At 36.8% G+C, this 12,853-nt stretch overlaps 1 long non-coding RNA gene across 1 annotated transcript in view; it reads right to left on the bottom strand.

The window, feature by feature from the left end:
• Window positions 1-12,853, bottom strand: part of LOC140640852 (uncharacterized) — a 428,058-nt gene that overhangs the window by 351,730 nt on the left and 63,475 nt on the right. Inside the window, exon 2 of the long non-coding RNA XR_012037460.1 lies at window positions 7,258-7,322. This is a non-coding gene — a long non-coding RNA (uncharacterized lncRNA). The remainder of the gene's footprint in view (window positions 1-7,257; window positions 7,323-12,853) is intronic.

Genomic DNA, 12,853 nt, shown 5'->3' on the forward strand with positions numbered 1-12,853 from the left:
CAACATCTGGAGTCAATATACTAAACAAAGCAGCGCTCACCAGTGCTAAAGTGAGAAGCAGTAGAATTTAGTATTTGAGCATCCCATGGGTGTGAGGTGTTTCCTTCCTCACACACTCCCCATTTTTCAGATAGTCAGCATTTGAATAAGATTTGTTAAAAAGAATGTCCACAAAACCATATTCCTGTCTTTGTTGTTCTAAAATCATTTCCCCTAGAGAAGAAAACTTCCACACATATTTCTGTACCTTAATTTGATAAGACTGAGAATGAAAATCAGTAATGTAATGGCTGTTTTTCCCAGTGTAGAGCAATACTGCACATCTGTATGGGCAGCTCCGTCCTATTTCTAGTGTTGAAAACATAACAGCTGAGTTTGGTGTGTTCTTCAGCATGCCTGGGGACTATCCTGGTTCAAAATACCTGATAAGTAGAAAACAGCCCTTCTCTGGCACCTAAAGAGAGTTTATTATCTGTTCCATTAGTGTCATGCCCACTCAAAGGAAAACAACTTCTAAGGACCTTTTAGAGCTACTCTTCAATTTCTTTCTTAACCCTCAGTACATTATTATTCTCCTATTTTGAGAAGTGTTCACTTGAGACTTGCAATCTGCTTAGGTGAAACTAGGTAGAGCTATATACCTCTGGGTCCACAGCCAAGCAGTTGTAGATTCCAGTAGAACAGCGTGGGTCTAGACTACATTCTACGTAACAATTATCTGATTGAACACAGAAGTGAATAATTCAGCATTAAGTCTGTATACAGGTTTGTAGTGACTAAGTAAAACAGTGTGAGCTCTTTAAAATTGCAAGACGGAGTCAACAAAGAAATAGAGGATTCTGGGAAAATGGCAATCATATGCAGTTCCACTTTTATCCATTAACAGTTCCAATCCACCTTCCTTGCCTAGGTCTAATGGCTACTGGAATGTAAGAGATGACTTGGTTTTGTGAAAGGCTACCTGAGATGAGGCTTGGAGCCTTTGGCATAGACTTAAAGCCTGAGCACTGAAAAAAAAATTGCATATTATGAGATGTGCACATGCCCAGGGGGTATTTGAAATTGGTCTTCTATTATTAGATCTTAATGTACCCATATCCTTCACTTCCAACATAGCAAAATGGTGCTGAAAGACTGATATTAGGCTATTTTTCTGCAGTCCATGAAGCTAGGAGAGAGTATAGATACAAGTCATAAAAAGGAAGCTGCAACTTTGGAATTCTATACTTGGCCAATACATCATTTAACTATTTAGGAAAAGGGAAAATGTGATGGCTATTTATGAATCTAAGAAAAACAAGAAAGGATTCTAACCAGATAATGAGTGACTCAAAAACAGAAACAGAAAATGGATAAGTCAGGGAATAATAGTAAGCAATGGCCCTTGATATATATATGAGTATGTATGTACACACACATTTATGTGTGTTTATATTTGTATACATTAGTATATAGTGTATGTATATATGTACTATATACAGTATATGTTGTACTTATTTATATGTATATATAATTATACACATATATTACATATACACATACAGATGTATATACCATCCATATAGATTTGAATATATAATGATATACTGTCTGAAGGTACATAACTAAAGTATTAAATAAGAATGCAGGGTGGCTCAGCAGTTTAGCGCCACCTTCAGCCCAGGTTGTGATCCTGGAGACCTGGGATGGAGTCCCAGGTCGGGCTCTCTGCATGGAGCCTGCTTCTCCCTCTGCCTGTGTCTCTGCCTCTCTCCCTCTCTCTCTCTCTCTGTCTTGCTCTGTGTCTCTCACGAATAAATAAGTAAAATCTTTAAAAAAAAAAAAAATATATATATATATATATATATCCAAAATTTTGAAAAGGTTACAGTGAAAGGAGTGTCCTTATTACTTTTAGATGTTACACAATTCTTCTCTCAGTTTATCATTAGTCCTTTATCTGTTTCCCCTTACTGAACAAAGTCTTTTTTTAATATATAATCACAACTTTTTTTTCCCCACAAATTACACAGCTTTTAAAAGTTCCCCTATTTAAATGCAAATGTTCAAGGAATTAATTGTTCCACAGTATGTAATTGTTCACGATGTAGCACATAATGAGAAATGACTTGCTAAAAATTTGAGGTCATGGTGGTGGTGTGTGAGATCAAAACCAAGTGTGGAAATATTTTCCCTCCAGATTACATTCTACATCTATATCATAAAGCTTGACAGACCTACCCTTGAACTTAAGAACTAAGAATCATAACCTAGTGAGCTATTATGACAGATATGAAAATACATTATTGCTCATGTATGTCACTACAGAAAGACACAAGTTGAACCTGCCTGGTTTATGAGATTACCTCATTGTGCCCTATAAGAATTGGACAGTAGAAAAGTCAACAGATTTTGCTTATCAAGAAAGGAAAGGTGCCGCATAGTATGCATATGTATATGGGGTAGAAGATACCGTGATGGTGATGGCTGTGTGAGCTGTGTTCGGTTCAATATGACAGCTAAAGGAGCCAGTGGAAGAAAATCAGAAGCACAGTGTCCCTTAGAGGACAGGAAAGAAAAGCAAAAAAATCCTGAGGAGTCACCTTTGCTATTTGTTCTGAAACTGACTGACAGTTAAAGTCTTCACAGGATGTAAAACCCAAAGAGGGGTGCAAGAAATCTCACTTCTTACATTTTATAAAAAGTGCATTCACTCTTTAGCTGGAAGTCCCACTCCATCTAGAAGTGTAAAATATAAAATTTCTAATTTATGCTGAACTTGAACCCTGCAGAGCAAACTCAGTTTGTTCCACTTTCACTTCCTTTCCTCTTTATCTCCCCAGGGCAGCATCTCAGGAAATGTGCTCCTAGAGTGGCAAGATTGCAAAAAGAAATCCCCTCTGAAATTCTGTTTTCCAGATCTGTTTTCCAGCACCACCTCCTTCCAAAAGACCTTTCTTAGTGTCTTACTCTACTATTCCTTCTCACTTTCCCTCCCCCTCCTAAACTCAGAGGATCTTCATCTCTTCTGAGAGGAAAGGTGGTTCCGTATGGATGTACAGCCTTCCAATTTTGGTGTCTTACATCTGAACCATTGCTTTAGAATTTAAAAGCCAAATTTTGATACCTTTGTTCCCTGGTTATATAGTGACAAGCTTCCCTTGAACAAAGGATTGCTCGTGTGTAACATGAAATGAAGAAAGTTCAGGGACAAAACTCAAATGTGAGAAAACACACACACACACACACACACACACACACACTCTCTCTCTCTCTCTCTCTCTCTCTCTCTCAAGAAATACACAGAACCTTTACATCATTATCTATATGATAACATTTACATCATATGACATTCCACCTTCTACCTTAAATCTTTGTATCATGATAAAGAAAGCATACTTCTCACACAGATGCTTCCACACAAACCAATATGTAGGATGATGGGTGGGTGTTAGGTCTTTCAGACTGTCCACAAAAATGTGAATAAGACTAGATGCTGAGTAAAATGCCTACTTCCCTCCAAGCAAGTCATTGCAGGGGATGAGATAAACGACAACATGATTTACACACTGGAATAGACAAGTATAGTAACTTATATTGTCATTACATAAAACGATGCTGTATGTAATATAGTCTTCATACTTTCATTTAAAAAATTCAAATCTATTTTGAATAAAATTTGATGGACTTTCACTTAGTCCCATAAAAACAGTCATAGTCCTAGTATTCAGAAAATGAAAAAATTAAAGTATGAAAATTAAATGACTTGTCTAGAACACTGTTGAAAGGAAAATTTCAAAACCGATGACTAATAATACTTCGGGAGCGTTTGTATTAAGTCATTTGGCTATCCTTGGAATATGAGATGGAGAAACTCCAAAATAAGTCTGCAAATGACCATATTCAATGTGAAGTCAATAAAAGAAGATAATAAGGCTTCCTACGTTCTTCCTTTTTTCTTTTTATAACATGCCTACAATAGAGAAATGTGGGTAATTAGATGTGAATAGATACCAATAAATAGATTTGAGCAAACATCATAAACTTTTACAATGCTGTTATTTTTCTACTTTGTTGTCATTTTACTTACTCAACTAGCATTCAACTAGTCAACAATATACTGCTTAAATCTGCTTAAACGCCTAGTCAGAAAATGCTGATCATCTTTTTTTAATTTTTTTTTTTTTTTTTTTTTAGGACCAGTGTCCTTATATAATAATTTGGTACCATTTTAATAGAGGCATTTTTTAGAATAAAGATGACAAATAAAATCAAGTCAAATTGTAAGCACTGGCTAAATGGAACTCAATTACCATCTGCATAGCCAATTTTACATTTTTATGTGAGATTCTGAGCCTGAAACTATCCTTTTTTTTTTTTTTCCTGAAACTATCCTAAGCAGAACCTGTAGATATTTAACTTGAAACAACTCCATAAAGGAAATTCTACAATGTCTTGCAAAAGCATACTCTAGCAAAGCTTACTTAGGCAAACCAAGCCCATCAACAACTCAAACTCCAGTGAAAGTAAGTAGTCAGACCATTGTTTACAGAAACACCGCATCATCTGAAAGCACTCTGCATGCTGGCCTACATGAATGACATCTGAACTTCTAACTTAGTCCAACTCATAAAGATGCATATGAGATACTATTTTTTTAACCCCCAAACTCTTCAAGATTCTTCCTCAGGTTTATCTTCCAAAAATTAAAAATAAATATATAAATAATAAAAGCATCCACCGGCTTTCATTGCACAGTAACTATAATACCTAGTAGCTAACTGCACATTGCAAAGCTGATTTTTCTGCAAAAACCGGAAAATAAAAACTGTAACTTTGAATAGAAGCTTACATTAAAAAGTAACTACTTTTTTGACTTATGCTTAAGTTTTATTAAGCTTCAATAGCTTACTAATCTTAAAAATTTGCCTTTTATTCCTTTTTTTAAGAATTATTTATTTATTTATTTATTTATTTATTTATTTATTTATTTAAGAGAGAGAGAGAGAGAGAGAGAGAGCATGCTCCAGCATGAACAAGCAGGAGGGATAGAAGGAGAGTGAGAGAATCTCAAACAGACTCTGCCAAGCACAGAGCCTGACATGGTGCTCAATCCCATGACCCTGAGACCCAGACACCAAGACCCAAGGCAAAATCAAGAGTCAGTCACTCAATCTGCTCAGCCACCCAGGTGCCCAAAGTCTGCCTTTTTTTTAGAGCTAGTTTTGTGAAACTTACTAAGTACCAGTATTGTGGTGAAGACAAAACACTTAAGCTATGGTTCCTGCACTTAAAAACAAGACAAAGAGATACACATCAAACTAACTATATAGCAAATCAAAATATGGCTTTGAAACAAGAGAAGAGATAATAAAATGCCATGAGAGAAGAAGAGAAGGCACAATTAATATCACAGCAGAAATAAAACTGAGTTGAGTCTTAACGAAGAGGTAAAATTTTTACAGGCAAAAACAAGGGTGGCCAGTGTGCCTCTGGTCTAGGAAAATCTGGGCAAAGAGGGAATGAGGGATATACTCTGAAACCATCAAGTAGTCCATGGGGGCCAGAGCAGAGTTGTATTTCTCTCTTTTGTCTAAATTATGAAGACTTTTCATATAGTTAATAGTTATGTCAAACTTCAAATTCTGGAAACAATCATGTAAATTATTTTGTGGAATGCCATGGCAGTAGGGCTGCTGGTAATTTCTACCTACATAATGACTCTCCAGCTTAACATTTCTTCTTATTTGTTACCATTTTGTGATTTGTTTTGTTTCTTTACATAGTTCACATACTCAAATCTAAACTGCTGAGGCATCCTGATCATAAATTTCTACCCTTTTATAACTTTAAGAAAAAAAAAAAGCAAACCCAGCTGAAACCAAACTAGCAGATCTAGAGTACTCATCCCAGCAGGCACTGCCAATAGATTACTAACATTTGTTTTAAAGGTTTTTTTGGTTTTTTTGTTTGTTTTTGTTTTGTTTTGTTTTGTTTTGTTTTATTGGGATGCCTGGATGGCTCAGCAGTTAAGCTCTGCCTTCAGCTCAGGGTGTGATTCTGGAGTTCAGGGATGGAGTCCATCATTGGGCTCCCTGAAGGGAGCCTGCTTCTCCCTCTTCCTTTGTCTATGTCTCTGCCTCTCTCTCTACCTCTCTCTGTGTGTGTCTCTCATGAATAAATAAATAAAATCTTTTAAAAAGTTAATAAATTAAAGGTTTTTTATTTATTCATTTGAGAGACAGAGAGAACACAAGCAAGGGGAGAGGCAGAAGCAGAGTTTCTGCTGAGCTAGAAGCCGAACGTGGAGCTCAATCCCAGGACTTGGAGATCATGACCTAAGACATGAGCCTAAGACAGGCACTTAACCATCTAAGCCACCCAGGTGTGCCAGGCCACCAACATTTTGGGGCTCATAGGAATTTATGCTTTCATCCTAAGTTTTGAGTTGCAACAGAGGTTAAATGTTGTATATTATGTATGATTCTGGAAGTCTGCTCTATACCATTTCCAGCCTAAAGTATTCCCAATGAGAAAGCATAGCTTTTTGTCTGTATTCTTGAAAATCTCTATCTAGATGGATAATGGTAAGATTCAAGAATCATAAATAAAGAGAGTAATAATATATTGACAGTTTTCTTATGAAGAGCAATAAGATATTGCTTTTACTCTTTCATCTAAAACTTGATAGCCAAGAACAATAAAACAGATGCCAAGTATACTATATTCTATAGCAGGGGTCAACAAATTCTTTCTGAAAAGTACTAGATAGTACCTATCTTCAGCTTTTCAGTTTGCAAAGTTTAATCACTCAACTGTGCCATTATATGTGGAAATCAGCACGGATAACATGCAAATGAGTGGCCATGGTTATATTCCAATAAACTTTATAGACACTGAAATTTGGATTTCTCATGGCTTCTACATGTCCCAGAATGTTGTTCTTTTGATTTTTTTCCCAACTGTTTAAAATTATAAAAATCATTCTTAAAACACCAGTCATACAAAAAAAAAAAAAAAAATTGTTAGCAAGCTAGATTTGGCCAGTAGGTCAAAATTTGCCAAACTCTATTACAGAATGAGGTGCTAGACCAACTGTATAGGCCATGCTAAGAGATTATAAAATATATTTTAACAACATTTTTGATGTTCCACTTCTAGAATATATAAATGAGAGTTGACAGGATGGGGGGAAATGTATGCTATGTCAATTTCCTTACCACGTCCAACATCAAGGGAAGCCAGGTGCTTCTGCATACATGGAGACAATGTGCTTACCTTGAAGTTTTGTCTTGGGTAGCAAAGAGAATCAGAGCTACACTGGTAGACTGCTGCCCTTCCATCTGTAAGAAAGAAAGAATATATGAGTTTTTGCTTGGTCCAAGAGAAGGACTCCTCTAAATCCATGTTAAAGGGGACATTATCCAAAAGATCACCCAAAGGGATAAAGAGATCCCAACAAAGAAAATCTGTGCAGAGTTCATACGTATAAGCCAAGGGATTGGGCGGTCTGTGCCCAATTTGAAAGACTTGGAAGAAAGAACCTGCCCCAAGGAACCTACAGTCAAGAGACCCACAGCAGAAATGGTTTAGGAAACCCAGAATATCTCATGAGCTTGTCTGTACATGTTCCAGCTAAGAGAAAACCAAGGACAGATTTTAACTGTGACTCCCACCTAAGCTTGAGCCTCTTTCCCCTAAATGCCTCTCCTTGCAGAGAAGTGTAGGGAAGGAAGACAGGACACCTGGGTGACTCAGCAGTTTAGCATCTGCCTTAGGCTCAGGGCGTGATCCTAGGGTCCTGGGATTAAGTCCTGCATCAGAGCTCCCTGTGGGGAACCTGCTTCTCTCTCTGCCTATATTTCTGCCTATGTCTCTCATGAATAAATAAATAAATAATCTTAAAAAAAAAAAAAAAAAAAGAAGTGTAGGGAAGGAAGAAAGGAAGAAACAGACTAAAAACTATCACTTCTCCCAGCTTTTCTGAAGCCCACCCAAGAAATCATGTGATTAATTCCCTGTTAGGGACATCATAACCTGAATAAAACCATTTTTGAGTCTAGAAGGAAATAGAGAAATTTTGGAAATTTTTTTCCAAAATAAAGTTTATAAACACTTTGTGATACACCTGATTTCACCCAGGGGCAAAAGGAAAAAAAAGATTATTTGGCAAAATAAGTGTATTTACTTAGGGTTAGGTTTTAACAAGGACTAGCAGAAAAGAATAAATTTGGTTTCTGCTTACATCCTTATCAGTTCAGTCTTGCTGTTCAATCAAAGAGAATTGTAATTGGCAAACTTTTCATAGTAAGTTTTCTTCATTTGTATTTTTCTTCTCTTTCTGAATTGACATGGCAATGACTGAAGTTCTTGAAAGCCAAGAAAAATTTATTAAATTATGTACACAGGCCCACCCTTAATTGCCCTTTGGTTTCATACTGACATATCACGTTTCCCCTGCCTTTGGTAGTACACACTGATTATTTCAGAAGCAATTTCAATATTCTCTAAGAAAAAACGATAAAAGAATCTAATGAATTTCTCAAAAGCAGCCTATGTTTCAAAGATGACTGTCATATCATCAAATATTTATTTTTCACAACTTTACAAGCAGAAATGAATCATTCCTTACTTAGTATTACTTATGGAAGGAAATATGTGGCATTTTTGAGATCTGTTTTTGACAATGTTTTCAAGCTCTTACATTTAATATAAAATATAAATTTGGCAATAAGCTGCAATGGTATTCACATTTCCCCGCATTCTGAGAAGTTGCATAAATGCAGGCATTCATACCATTTCTAAGAGAGCAAGGGTTTGTATCAGGGTCACTTCACAACAAATAGGTCCTTACAGGAAAACTGAACTGAACAGACTTTTCCAAATTCACAAGTAGGGTTTGTCCCTTGCTTATCCTAGGTCAAATATAACATCGTCTCTATCATCTACCTATCTATCTACCTATCACCTAGGTAGGGTGACCATAAAAATCACTTTTTAAACCAAAGCAAAAGAAGACACTATTAATAATTACATCAGAGACAACATAGGTAAACTGGGACTTTGCTGGACAAACTGGGCATGCACACCTTGGCTGTAATTGACAGGCTATAAGTTTCCAAAATGTCTTCCAACAACAACTCACAAGCTGTCAGTAACATACTCAAAAATAAGTATCTTCAGGGTTCAGCAAATAAATATACATATTTTTTTCCTTATATATGAATTTCCAAATAAAATTACGGACTTTCAAAATATTTTCCTTATATACCATCTCACCATTTTTGCCTAGACAAATTTTGTGTTTTGTGTTGGTTTCCCTTCTCAACTTTCAAACTCATATCTCCACACAAATAGCAAGAGCCTCATGATGTGGGTTACTGCTGCTTTTTAATTTCCATAATGGATGTTGGTAAATATCAAGGAGATGGGAGGGAAAATCTGCACTTTAGGCCAAGGTAGGGGAGCTCTGCTGCTTTTGCAGTCTTTTCATTTTACCAGATGACTTGGGATTTGGAAAATTAAACATTTCAAAGATTAAAAGGACTGGGAAAAATGATTTAATAATCATTACAATAATTTCCACAACCTACTTCACAGCAAGATGTAGGTCTCATTAAATTCAGCCACAGATGAGTGAGCCAGAAAGATGTGGCTGAGGCCCCAGAACAAAGGTGACTTGCTGAAGTTATAAGCAAACAGAATAAAAGCCCTTTTCATCAGTTCCAAGTGAGCAAAGACACTGAGACAAATTCCTTGCATTGAAATTGTGCCTAATTAGTTAATGGATATGTTAGAGGGCAATGTTACCAATTTGTTGATATAAATGGTTTTCTCATTTCTTTTTCTTGTTGAAGGTCTTTCTTTATTGGTCATGAGCTTTTCAAATTGCACCCAAGGCTCAAAGCAGTTGGCACTTGGTGGGAAATCACCATCCCAGACAAACTCCTAGAACTAATCTGTATCTCCCAGGAGACATTGAGGACTCTCTAGACAGGGTGATGGTCTGAGCATTGCTAGTGAGCACTTCATCCTGCACCAGCTCTTCAATACCAATGAGCTCCTTATCTCTTTTTTTCTTGTCCTTATCACCTCCCTTAATTCTAATACAAAAAGGAGAAATGCTCCATCCCTACTATCACTCACCATTCTTTTTAAATGACTGTATTCAGCAGCTTCTCCCATTTCCCGTAATGCTTGTTCCAAGTCGCCATGAATCTCCTCAAGCAAGCACTCTTTACTTACAAAGAAATTGAGGCTCCCAATTCTTTCTCCTATACCAACACAGGTCATTGCCCCCACTCTTACAAACCCTTTTCTTGCCTATACCAGCTATGTTTCACAATAGGTCAATTCACCTCAGCTTAGTCATCCTCTGAGATTACTCTTGGCTACTTCTTTCCTCTCATGTAAATTTCATGATTTCTCTCTCTTCTGTCTCTCTTGCCTCCCATCTCCATACCCTGTAAACACATGTGAATTGTCCCCATATTAAAACACACAGGCCCAATCAAGTGAATAAGGAAAATGAAAAAATCTCTCTTAATTCTGTGAGTTTCCAGTTCTTTCTTATAATCCTAAAACCACTGTCTTCACTGTAAAATGCTAAGTGTCTTTGTATCTAAGATGGCGTTCTCTGGTGATTATTTTTCCATCTCACAGGCTACTATGCAGGTTCCCTACAGGCCCTCTTCCTTCTTGTCAACTCTTCTAAGGTTTGTGATCCTTAGAATGCAACATTTTCCACACATACACTGGGCATGGTCTCAATTTCCTGCCCTCTTCTGGTAATTCCATAACATTATATATCCTCCTATGTCTCTTTTCTGAGATTTAAATCTATGTATTATAGCCTTTCCTGGATGCTTCTCCCTGAGCGTAGCATCACAGATATCTCAAATTCAGTACATTATAATGTAATTCATTCTTCCCCCACCAAACCTTTAGAACCCCCAAAGAGTATTCACTATTTCAAGACTGTCATATCTAGCAGTCTTATCTCTGAAGTTAGAGACCTACAAGTCATCCTGGACCATCTGCTTTAACTCCTTTTTCACCACATACTGAAGTAGAGTTTACCTCTAGCTATTTCTCGATTCCTTGGCATGGATTCAGCCCTACTTCATGCTGCCTTAATCTCTCACATCATCACCTTTCACTTGGGCTAATAAATTGACTGGTGTTCCTAAGTCCAACCTCACTCTTACTCACAAACTCTTCTGAGGGAATAGAAGGAAAAGTCAAGTATCTGGTCCTTTTCTCAGCTAGTCGGTGCTCTGAGATTATACCCAACCATATCTATATCACTGCTTCTCTGAGTGGAGAAAGTGAGGAGATTATTTCTCCTCCCTTCAAAGACTTGATGGTAGACATGAGACTAAGCAACTAAGCTTCACTTTGTCTTCTGTTAGAATACAGACTGCGTTGGCCTTTGTTACTTAGTGCTGATGCTAGTATCATCTGTCACATTTAGGCAAGCTCTGGGCATGACAACATGGCATAGAAGTGTGCCCTGAGCTGAGTCCCCTACAGAGAATTTTAGAGTCTCCTAAGATTGACTTAAAATTGAGAGCAAGCCTTTGTTTCACTTTTTCATGAATTATTAACATGACAAGAAACCAAGAAATGGCAGAATAAAAGGAATACAAATGACCAAAATCATGAGAGAAAGATTCCGAAGAAGCCAGGAGGTCTTCTGTGTGGGTGGGGAACCAGAAAACCCTTTTAAGAGGGAGGTGAAAATAACATACTTTCCAATATTTTTGAAAAAAAAAAAATTCAAATATCTTAGAAAATTCTGATGGTGGCTTTCTAATTCCCAGCCACTAATTGAATAACTACTATGTTGAAAAATAGGGGGAAATCTCCCACATTAAATTCAGTTGTTCTAAATGATTATGAGCAGACTAAAGTATTACGAAGAGATAAATAATCATTTGTAAGAAACCATTGGAAATAGGACAATCTGGTAACGGTGACCACTTTTAAGTGCTCCTGAATTCCTATCTCCTCTCTGTTGTCCCTTTCTCTAAAAGACAACTGGAAACCTGGTCAGGTAATGTTCCAAGAAACCCTTCATAGGGATCATAAATTGGTGTTCATCTTGCTGGAGCAAGAGGAGAGAGATGTAGAAGTTAAAAAGTCAGTCTCTGCATATAATGTGATGCAATGAAAACATGAGCCTAACTTGAGTTTGAATTGCTAACATCAATACCTCTCAGAAAGAGGTGTTGTCCTCAGATTCCAACAGAAGAGAGACTTATAAGTCTAAATGAGCACTTAATCTGTGTCATCCTGTACGAATGTAAAAGCTCTTGATTCTGTGCTTTTACTCAAGGGAAACAATAAAACCACAAAACAAAAATAAAAAGAAGTATTTAAATGCAAGTAACTATGTGGTTGACGAATGATATGTTATCTAGCTACATCCTTTGTCTCATCGTGCATAAACAAACTGGAGATAAGAGAATTTAAAGAAAGAACTTGACTAGATTCGTACAACTGGTAAAAATATGGCCATGGCCCACCCTGGATGATGGCAAGAGCTAGTCGTACTACTTCCAAGATATACTCATGCTCTAAGGAGGGGAAAAATATTTATAGAGATGCCAGCTATCACAATGTATTCTAACATATATGAGAATAATCTTCACTGGTGAGTATTTCTTGTTTCCAGAGGAAGTTTACATGCGCCAAGCCAAACCCTGCCCCTCAGGAAAATGTTTTAATGTGAACTTTTAAAAATTAAGTTAAAATATAAACGTTGGGAGACTTTACATAAAATACCAGCACATAGGTTTCTCTTAAAAAATCAGCAGATCTGTTGACTCAGCGCCATCGTTTCTAATGAAAACCCTCTCTTGGAGGTAAACAT

Source organism: Canis lupus, chromosome 10, assembly GCF_048164855.1.
Source record: "Canis lupus baileyi chromosome 10, mCanLup2.hap1, whole genome shotgun sequence".
NCBI lineage: Eukaryota > Metazoa > Chordata > Mammalia > Carnivora > Canidae > Canis > Canis lupus.